The following is an 11,444-nucleotide window of genomic DNA, read 5'->3' as shown; positions in this document are numbered from 1 at the left end:
AAAGACTCCTAAATGGAAGCTCCTGGGTGGCTGAGGGCAAACCGTCAGCAAGGCATGTGACGGGCACAGCGAACAAGTGAGGCTCCTCCCCTTCTCCAGGTAGGAAGCACCTGTACCTGGATCAGGTGGGCAGAATGGAAAGTGTGAGGAAGGCAGGAAGGGCCGAAGTCAGTGTGCCTGTTGGCAGAGATAGGGGCCAGGACAATGCCGATATTGACAGCAGTGAGAAGCCAGCACCCCCGCGTGGGGAGGGAGGCATGGGCAGCAAGGTCCCTTTAGAGGCAAAGGTGGGACACCTCTGTTCCTGGGCTCCCCAGGCTTTGGGTGTCCTCTGGGCCTGGTCTCATGGAGTAGTTCAGGCTGGAGACTCAAGACTGCAGAAGACGCTGTGGCGAGGGGAGATCCACCTTTGTGTGGAGTTTGGCCACCAGTGATCTGTGCATTGAACTGAGAAACCACCTCCTGGACCCACGTTTCTTTTCACGTGAGCGTTTTTGTGATGTGTTGGTAGACAGAGCCAGATTATGACCACAGATGATTGCTCAAGAGGCGATCTGTTAAATATTTCATGTGCAGTCACAAGTGCTTGCTGTGGAGCTCCTTCTCCATCTGAGATGAGTAGGGTCTATTTGCAGGCAAGTTCCAGTTTAGTAATGAGATCATTATAATCCTGACCTCCTTGGAAGGATCCTTCACACCAGAGCAAGGCACTTCTCTGAATCCTCTCCACCTCTTTCCAGCATGAATTTAGTTCTCACGACTCTCAAAGGAACTCCCATTTCCTGTTTCTCCTCTACTCCTGACCTCACTCTCACTCCCCTTAGCAAAGTTCTTCCGTCCTTCCAGACTCCTTCACGATGCCTTCACTTCGTCTCACAAATGAGAGGCTGAACACCTGCTACCTCCACACACTGTGCTTTGTCCCTTCAGGGACAGAGCTGGGGCCTGGTTTCAGCTCATAAAGAGCTCACAGTCTTATGCTGTTTCTTGGACCAACAGAGTCAGAAATAGCAGAGGTGCTTTTGAGCACGTAGAATGTTCTGGAGCCCATCTCAGATCTTTAAATGAGACACTTTGGGGTCAGAGTCTGGCCTCCTCATTTTACTACACAAGACCCCTGGCTTGGTTGGGGGTTCACCCTTACACCAAACTCCTAGAGTGCTTGATGGTTTCACCCTCTGTGGTGGTTGATCTTAGGTGTCACCTTGACTGCCCCTCTGGGTGCCCAGGTTAAACATTGCTTCTGGGTGGGTCTGTGAGAGGCCTTCCCAAAGAGATTAGCATATGAGTTGCTGGACTCAGCAGAGTAGATTGATCTTCCCCACGGGGATGGGCATTACCCAATTTGTTGAGGGCCTGAATAGAACAAAAGATAGAGAAAGGAGGAATTTGCGCTTTTTCTTGACTCCCTGCTTGAGGTGGGACATCTCATCTCATCTTCTCCTGCTATCACAATAGGATTTACACCTCACCTCCCCTGCGTCTCAGAGCTTTGAACTCCAATTATACCATGGGCTTTTCTGGGTCTCCAGCTTGCTGATGGCAGACTGTGGGACTTCTCAGCCTCCATCACCGCCCGAGTCAATTTCTTTTTTCTTTTTTCTTTTTTTTTGGAGACAGTCTTGCTCTGTTGCCCAGGCTGGAGTGCAGTGGTGTGATCTCCACTCACTGCAACCCCCGCTTCCTGGGTTCAAGTGATTCTCCTGCCTCAGCCTCGGAATAGCTGAGATTACAGGCATACACCACCACGCCTGACCAATTTTTTGTATTTTAGTAGAGACGGGGTTTCACTGTGTTGCCCAGGCTGGTCTCAAACTCCTGAGCTCGGGCAATCTGCCCACTTCGGCCTCCCAAAGTGCTAGGATTACAGGCATGAGCCACCGCGCCCAGCCACGAGTCAATTTCTTATAGTAAATCTCCCCACCCCCTGTGTGTGTGTGTCTGTGTGTGTGTGTGTGTGTGTGTGTGTGTATACATATATATATATATATAATATCTCCTATTGGTTCTGTTTCCCTGGAGAACCCTGACTAAACAACCTTCCTAGAGAATCTAGAAAGTAGACTTTGCAGGAATATTTTCTCCCTCTTGCCGGTTGTTCTGTCTTGTGTGAACCCTGGAAGAGCCCATTCTCCAAAACAGCTCCTGAGCACCTAACTGGGCCTAGTTTCCAAATAGAGCCAAGCAGCCATTTGCTGACTAGAGGCCACACACATACTCTGTGTTCCAGGAAAACACACACCATTGCCGTGTAACTTAGGGACATTCAGGGCTGTTTTTTCCTGTTCGTGCCACCTGAATCGGTAGCTGTGGCAAAACCTTATTTTCCTCCTTGACCTGAGCAATAGACTGTGACAGCATCGGCCAATCAGAACCGAGCAGTTTACATCCCGCAATTGCATAAGTGGCCCAGAGTGGGAAGCTGGGTGGGAGCTTTCTCTATCAAAGACAAGCACTCTCTTGGTTCTCTCCAGGCCCATCTTTGTTTTGTACTGAAGGCTGCCTCTCCCCAGTTTGCAAACTGCTTGTGGAAATATAGTCTCTCTTAACCTAATGCTTCTTTCTCAGGTGTCTGGTTAACACTTGTGCATGGTGGGCATTCCGTCTATATTTGTTGGGCAGATGTGTGTGTGGATGGTGGTTAAACTTTCCCAGCCAGAGTGGGCATCTCCTCTGGGGTAAGGAGTTGGTGACATGCAGGTACCTGAGGCCCTGCTGTGGGTGCATGGGCTGTGATTGTCCATAGACCACGTTAACTTAAACTTCTGGTCTAACACATAGAGTGGGCACCTTCCTGGGAAACCCTGGAAAAGCAGCAGATAGGACCGGCTCTCAGCAGTGACGAAAAGCAATAAGAGGACAAAATGTGGTACTTTACACAATGGAGTACTATTCAGCCATAAAAAAGAATAAGAACCTGTCATTTGCAACAATGGGGATGGAATTGGAGGTCATCATCTTAAGTGAAATAAGCCAGGCACAGAAAGACAAACATCACATGTTCTCACTTATTTGTGGGATCCAAAAATCCAAACAATTGAACTCATGGAGATAGAGGGTAGAAGGATAGATACTAGAGGCTGGGAAGGGTTGTGGGGGTGAGGAGGACGGACACGGGGATGAATAAGACCTAGTGTTTGATAGTACAATAGGGCGAGTAGAGTCAATGATAATTTAATTGTACATTTAAAAATAGCTAAGAGTATAATTGGATTGTTTGAACACAAAGGACAAATGCTTGAAGAGGTAGACACTCCATTCTCCATAGTGGGATTATTGTGCATTGCATGCCTGTATCAAAACATCTCATGTTCCCCATAAATATATACACCTACTGTGTACCCATAACAATTTAAAAAAACGATTAAAAGTCTAGATATAATTTAAAAAAGAGGAAACTGTCTTTGTGTGGAGGCCCGCTGAAGACAGATACTGCATCAGGCACTTGGCAGCCTGGTTTCCAGTAGCTTCTCAACCCAGTGGAGTAGACTCTGTGGCCCCATTTTACAGATGAAGAATGGAGGTGCAGAGATATCACGGCTCCAGCTTTGTCAGGAGGACCATGGAGGTCCAGGGGCTGGAGGTCTGAATATTTAATAGAGGGATTTGAGTAACCATGGAAGTTAGCCTGGAGAGAGATTTGGGAGGCAGGTAAGCCTAGCGTTCACTGTGGGGGCAGATGCCTTCCCCATCTGTGCAGAAGATTGGCCCAAATGGCCATGATTACATGCTCCTACCTGCTTCCTAATGGACCTCAGAGAATTAAACAGCAAGGACAACAGCAAATGTTGTCTCTCAGACCCTTGACTTTTTCAGGACTGCCTGACCTTTCTTTGTCCTTGTTCGGCTTCAAGTCAAGTCAGCTCAACCCTGATTGAGCACCAGCAACGAGTCATGTCTGTGAAGGCGACACAGCCTCTGTCCTTGAGGAGCTTCGAGTTTGCTGACTGTCACTTCAACGGAGTTGGGCTGGACACAGTCATATGTATATGCCAGACATGAGGCTTTGTTCTCATTACAATAATTGCCCTGCATTATTCTAGCAATTAAACTTCTTGACATGTGTGGATGCATGTTCCCAATTTTTTCTGGCCTCTACTGAACACAATGTGAATATTTGAGCAGTCCTAAAAAATTAAACTTAAATAATTATACAAACTGAATTAGGAGAGCATAACATTACCAATCAGAGTAATGTGGCTTTGTAATCCAGTGTGATGTCATATGAATCTACAAATTAGGAAGCATGTCAGAGGAGGAAACCACACCCTTTATTGTTTTGCCTTAAATTGCTGAAAACTAATCTTTTCCATGAGCCAACAGCTATCTCTCATGTTTAATAACGCTCCTCCCTGCCCAGATGAAGCTAACTAAATGATGTTGCCCCCTGCACCTGCAAATGCCTGGTGCCAGAGCAGGGACACAGGGAATGGCAGAAGGGGAGACCAGATGTTGGCTGAGGCATTGATTTATGGGCATGACCTTCCATGTGCCCTGAGGATGGCCGAGAGCAGGGTTTGATGAATGCAGTGCTCTGTGTGAGGAGTTCTAAGGTGACAAGCAAAGATTCTATCCTCTGGAGGGGCAAGCCCTATTATTAGGTTGGTGCAAAAGTAATCACAGTTTATGCAGTTGTAATGGCAAAAACAGCAATTACTTTTGCACCAACCTAATACCACACAGAGGAGGTGCAGGTGTTGGGGCCAGAGAAAACTCAGATGTCTCCAATCCGTGCAGAGTAGGGAAACAGAAAAAGCTAAGTGGGGAAAGTGAGATTGCTATCACACAGATGCACGTCTTAGGTTTTCTGATTCCATTCCTCATGAATTGTATTAAGTAATCAAAGTGCTAAGCATGAAATGTGGGTATGCTGTCACCAGGTGGCAGCAGCATCCACTCTCCAAAATGCATTTTGTTCAAACCTAGTATGCGCTGAGTATTCTGAGCACACAGCAGAGACTAAGGCAAAAAGTCCCTGGCATTGTGGAGCTTAGAGGCTAATGAGGTGGCAGGTGCTTACACTTTAGAAACTGTTGTGAGGAATAGCTAGTGGTAGTTAAATGATATAGTGATAGTTAACAGAGAGAAAAGCTTTTCTTTCACTCCAAGCTATATTTTTATTATCACTATTAACATAAATAGAAAATAAATATTAAAATAGTTATTAAATAAGCAAAAGATAATGTTGTTTTTAGTTATACGATTAAGTAGAGGTTTTCAAATATTTTTTAGCTTTGTGCAACCGAAATTATATGAGGAAGCAAAAACCACAAATACAGAAAATAAGAACTTTTCTGTTTGAACAGAAACGAGGACACTGGGGAGGACCTTCCAATGCAGGCCAGACTTTTAGGGGCTCGACAGAACACAGCTGGAGAAACATCCACACCATACGCGGTTTCACCTGCCACACGGCAGCCCGGGTGCCCGGATCACTGTGGGTGGAGACTTAGGCTCACGGGCAAACCTCTTCCAGGTTCCGCTCCGGGTGCTGCCTCCCTGTCCATTGGGAGCCCTTTTGCGTTTCAGATGCTCCCAGGCTCTCCCGCAGTTTAAAGACTTAACTCAGCAGCTTTCAGGGCCTGTGGTTAAGGGGCTCCGAAAGAACTGTTGCCGGTGGACCGGTTCAGGGTCTTGACTTCGCCACACAAAAGAACTTGAGAGCACGTCCAAAGTAAAGGTAAGCAAGGGAGTTGATTGCACAGCGAAAGTGCACTCTGCCACCTGATCGGAGCGGCCGCTCAAAGGCGAGGCAGTGCTGGCCGACACTGGGGAAACCCCCTTTATGGGGGGGTCTTACATGATTATTCATGAAGGGCTGGGAAGGAGTGTCGCCCTTAAGCATGTTCTGGGCTGTCTCCTGGTGGCACATGTGCTGTGGTTGTGCATGCTAGTACACACATCGCACGTCTCATTAGCATCGTAAATCTCCACCCAGTTCTTTAGTATTGAGCGCAGGTCAGCCCAATGACACTCATCTTGGGTTTCTGCACTTGGATGAATTCGCGGATTTTTCCTTCTGCTCTTCTGCCTCGTTGCTGCAGGATGGTCTAACCACGAGCCTGGGATGCGGCTTGTGCACCGCACGTGGCTTGTTCTCGCCATCTATTTAGCAAGTTTGCTCTCCTTTAAGTGAGGCTATGACCACCCTCTCTGACCTACCTCAGAACCTGTTGCTTAGCTTCAGAAATCCAGCCTGGTGCTGGGCTTCCTTACAGCCTGAGGTCAAGCGATGCCCCTGAGACTTAACTGCCCTTGGAGACCAATTTTCAGCAACAGAAAAGAATGAAAATAAAGTTCACATGAGGGCTAGAGCTGCTGGCAATGAGAAGGTCCTGTGACTATTTTTATTACCACTTCAACGATAAGGAGGTGACCTTTCATTCTCATTTCTCTTTCTCTAATATTTTGCATTCTCCAACTATTATCTGTAAGAACATCTTAGAGCATTTGAAAAGCAGAGAAAATATATAATAAAAACCACAACCAACCACACCATCTTAATGATAGCACTATTTTGTAATTCCAGTATCTTTGCCCAAGGTTTATTACTTGTTGAGTATTTGCAATTGTCCTCAGTAAAATTCTGAGACATGATTTTTAATTTAACATACCTTAAGATTTTTGTTTGCAGGTGGCTGAATTTCTTCAGAAAAATTATTTTAAAGGCTACTCAACACTGAGCAGTTAGTATTCATTCAGGTGGCCATTCTCTGACGCCTGTATTGCTTCCATCTGTTGGGAAATGAAGCCAGTGGAGAATATTGTTTTTCTTTTGCTAACAACAACATCCGTTAGGACAGATCTCCACATGTCTGATTGCTGGGGCCGATGACACAAACATTGACAATAGCACTTCACGCGTGTTGACTGATGATTTCCAAAAGCTTATCTTCCCAGCTGGCAGTTTGCCAGATGCTTCCACAAGTAGATGGGAATGCCAAGTTCATCACACTGTTGCCAGCACTAGGTATGTCCACTACATTTTAATGCTAGTGTAATAGGCAAAGGGGACCTGCTATCTATTTCACCATTCATTTCTTTGCATGGTTGTCAGGTGGGACATTCCATTCTCCTGGAGAGGCCAGATCACTGTGTCTCCCGGGAGGCCCTGGCAGAAGCTGCTCTGGTGTCCGGCTCCTGTGTGAAGCCTCCCCCATCCCCCACTCTTGGAACAGACTTCTTTTCTGCCCTTTAAACCCTCCTAACATCATGCGTGGGTCTTTGCTATGACACAATTGTTCCCCATTCTGCATCGTCATGAGGCTGTCTACATCCTTTCTCTCTCCTGGGCAGGGCTCTGGCTCTGCAGGGGAAGGGGATGTGTGTTACTCTCTTAGTCCCCTGCCTTGTCCAGCACAGCACTGTACATGCCACAGAGGCCCCACAGAGCTTGATCAAAAACTAACAATGATTAAACCAAAATTATGAATGGACAAAAAATTTCCATCAAGAAACCTCAACGTTTTAATGTTCGTGTGGGGGGGGGAATGTAGGGTAAATGCACCTGATAGTAATAACTTAAGCATACCCTTAGAATGACCCTGTATGGCAGATGCGCCTAAATGTGTGTTCCGTGCTAGGGAATCCAGGAGTGGCCAACTCGGACATTCATTCTGTGATTTCCCTGTTCAACCCACCACCATTGAACACTCTCCCTGCATCTAAGCCCCTAATAAAACCCCATGGCTTGGTTGCTAGCTCTGGGTCTCTTCTTTGGCCTTCCTATTGAGCTTAATACGGGGTTCAGCACAACCGTGGAACAAAGAACAACAAAAAATTGGTGATCTTAGCTCTAGTTTTCTTTCCTCCCTGAATCACATATGAAGGGAGTCATGTGGCCTTTCAGCCTTATCCCATTTGAAAACAGAGGCTGTAGGATCAAATCTCAATCCCCTTAGTCCTATATTTAGGAGTCAAACTCTGATTTGTTCATGGGGCTGTCATCAGATAGCAGAGCACACAGGGCAAGGTGGAGCAGGAAGCTGCTGGACGCTCTGCCTTCCTTATCCAAATAGTGAGGTTAGATGGGGAGAGCTGTGGTTCTGAACTTATTGATTCACTTGAGTGTTTTTTAGGGACCTACTATGTGCCAAGCATTGAGCTGCCTCTGATAGTGAAGGTAGAATGTGATCATCAATAATAGGTGTGTTTAACAACACTGTTGTCTGACCTGCCTATGATGTTAGATCTTGATGTCAGGAAAGCCAGCTGATCAGAGTTGCCACTCAGTATTTGGCCTCACTAGTAATTTCTTCATTGTATAAAGCAGTGCTTCTTGTGCACTAGCAAGCATCAGCGTCACCTGGAAGACTCGTTAAAACACAAATTTCTGGACCCACTCACTGAGTTCCTGCTTCAGTAGATCTGGGGTGAGAGCTGACAATTTGCATTTCTAACACATTTGCAGGTGATGTTGCTGGTCTGGGGAAACAACAATTTGAGCGCCACTGCTGTCAATTGAAATAATAACAGTTCCCATATGTAGGCGATTTACCTGTGCCAGGTGTTATGTGGACATCTTTACTTGCCTTATCTCAATCTCCAGAGAGACTTACAAAGGAACTATTGATAGCTTTAATTTCTGAGATGAGATATCTGAGAGTAAATGGTGTGAAAACCCTATTGAAGCTGGCACAGTGAGTGGGATTGGGGCTGAGCCCCCGTCTCTCTGGCTCCAGTCACACTGCTATCCATGCTTGGTGCATCCACCTGGTTACTAAGCCACTCTACCTCCTTGAGGACCCTTCTCCCCACTTACCAATGAGTCACCTTCAGATAACACTGTGCCCCTCACAGGCAGTGCAGATGCCACCTAACAGAACATTCCCAGTTCCTCCTTCAAATTCTTGGGATGTTGTTGCCTTCACCCCACTTCTCCATGTGCCATAATCACTCAATAAATTGTTCCTGTCATTTTAAATGATTGCCTTGTAAAGATCAATAAAAAAGATCAAAGATTATATTTTATCTTCATGATTCCTTCATGATGCCCTTCCTTTCTTTATGGAGATCTGTATTTCTGACCTCTTCCTTGTTCCTTCTCCCTGTAGAACTTTCAACAATTTTTTCAGAGCAGGTCTATGGGCTGTGAATTCCATCCAGTTTTTGTTTGTCTGAGAAAGTCTTTGTTTCTCCTTTATTTTTGAAGGATGATCTTTCTGGATAAAGAAAGGGTTTTCTTTTTTTTTCTTTCAAGACTAAATGTTTCATTCCATTCTCCCATGGCTTGTGTGATTTCTGATGAGAAGTCTGCTGTGTTTCTTATCTTTGCTCCTCTCTAGGTAAGAGGTTTCTCCCCCAGCCCTTGTCTTGTTTCAAGATTTTCTCTTAGTCTTTGAGTTTTCTGCAGTTTGAACATAATATATCTAGGGGTGTGTGTTTGTGACTTTTGTTTATTTGTTGCTTGTTTTGTATTTATCACTTCTCTGGGTCTATCATTCATTTCGAAAAGTTATTAGCTATTACTACTTTGAACACTTATGTGCTGTTCTCTCTTTTTCTGGTATTCCAATAACACATACACAAAGCCTTTTGATGTTGTTCCACAGTTATGAAGGATTCTATTGTTTTTTGTTACATATGTTTTTCTCTTTGCATTTCAGTTTGGGAAGTTTCTGTTGCCATATGCTCAAGCTCACTGATTCTTTCCTTGGCTCTGTCTAGGCTACTGAAGAGCCCATCAAAGGCATTCATCATTTCTTTTGCAGTGATTTGATTTTTTGTATTTCCTTTTGATTCTTTCCTAGTATTTTCATCACTCTGCTTATATTACTTATCTATTGTTGCATGTTATCTAGTTTTTCACTGGAACCCTTAACATACTAATCATAGTATTTTAAATTATCTGGCTAATAATTCAGAGCAATAGGAACTGAGGTCAACAGGCCTTAGTGTGAGGATTTATGTTCATCTGACTCAGAGTTGGGCTGTGTTCAATATTTGCTGTAGGCGCCAGTTGCTCGCCTCTTGACCTTGAGTCCTGCTCTTCAGAGCCTCTGTCTGGAGCTCTTTCAACTGTAATTCACTGCTGTTATACTGAAGCCCTGTTGATGAGGTGGTAAATTGTAGGGGAAGGCGAGTGTCCTATAATCATCATATTAAATCTCAGTCTTCAGTGGGGCTCTGTGTCTGGCCTGTGACTTCACAAGTGTTTCCCCCAGCCTTAGGTGAGACTGGAAGGCTGGAGGGAGCTGCAGTAGAAAATGCCCTTCCCCAGGCTGGAATGAGGCTGAGAAGTCTTTCCCCTGGAGAGTGGACCTTCCAGGGGAAGGAGAAGGCTCTGGTGTATTTTATAAGGAATACTCTTCCTTTCCCTGCCAAAGCTGGGAGCAGCTCTTTCCAGGATCTTCACCGTCAGAACCTGAAGGGCTCCTGGAGATAAAATCCACAAAAGCGTGGGGTCTCCCCAAGGCTGCAGTGCCCAGTCTTACATTGCCTTCCTCAGTCTCACATACTCAGTTCATAGGAATGTGTCAACTTGATCATCTAAGTGTTCCTACCAGTTTATGTCTACAGTGGCTTCTGCTCCAGAGAGGCAGAGCTCAGCTGTGATTCTCTGGACTCATCCAGAGATGGAGAGATTCCAGATTTCTGGGTAGTGATTTACCCTGTTATCAAAAGGCAAACTTACAACAAACTTAAAGGTCTTAGTGGGCTTTTATTTGCAATTTGTCAACACCTCATTCTGTAGAGTCCATGTTCTAATGAGCTGAGCATAGGAGGTTGGTTTCATGGGCAGAAAGGGGCTGAAGAAAGCAGAAACAGAAAGCAGATTGGGCACTTTGAAGATATTTTCCTTGTAGGACTAAAACAAAGAAAACTTTCTTATTATGCTGACTGATCATTTTGAAGATATTTTCTTTATGGGACTAAAAGAAACTTTCTTATGCTGACTCAGGTTGACCAGAATCTCCCATTTTTTAGGAAAACTGGTTCATTTCAAAGTTCAGTTTCATTAGGTAGCCCTCAGTACATTGACTCCGTTCTGGTCTGCCCAGGGCCTAGTGCAGGAGGCCAGTCCTAAACAATGGCCTCCCATGAGCTCTGTTTCATACTGTGAACTCAGTTCTCCAATAGGTTCAAGAAAGGTCATTGGTTTTCAGTTTGTCCAACTTTTATTTGTTGGAAGGACGGGAGTGATGACTTCCAAGCTCTTTACATATAAACTTGAAACCTAAACTCTCTTCCTTATAAGTAAAGGAAAAATGCTCCCTTTCATGAATACATCAACGTATGTCATCCGTCAACTCTTTGACATAATTTGCAGACTCAGATAAACCCAATTTTTAGCATTTTCTAATTGAACAAGAGACTTACTGTTTTTTTCCCAGGAAATGTTGTGTCTACTTCTCCATTCCCTTGCATGAGATTTTTTTTTGGGAAACAGGAGCCCAGGAGAGCCCAGGTGACACCATTTTAGATTTAATGCCATCTTAAAACCA

The 11,444-nt window shown here is 45.0% G+C and overlaps 1 long non-coding RNA gene across 1 annotated transcript in view; it reads left to right on the top strand.

Annotated features, from left to right (window-relative positions):
• The first annotated feature begins 5,527 nt into the window (after window positions 1-5,527).
• Window positions 5,528-11,444, top strand: part of LOC116463357 (uncharacterized) — a 180,327-nt gene continuing 174,410 nt past the window's right edge. Inside the window, exon 1 of the long non-coding RNA XR_004246667.1 lies at window positions 5,528-5,680. This is a non-coding gene — a long non-coding RNA (uncharacterized LOC116463357). The remainder of the gene's footprint in view (window positions 5,681-11,444) is intronic.

This window comes from Hylobates moloch, unplaced genomic scaffold (assembly GCF_009828535.3).
Source record: "Hylobates moloch isolate HMO894 unplaced genomic scaffold, HMol_V3 SCAFFOLD_34, whole genome shotgun sequence".
NCBI lineage: Eukaryota > Metazoa > Chordata > Mammalia > Primates > Hylobatidae > Hylobates > Hylobates moloch.
This window is presented reverse-complemented; position numbering and strand designations above follow the sequence as displayed.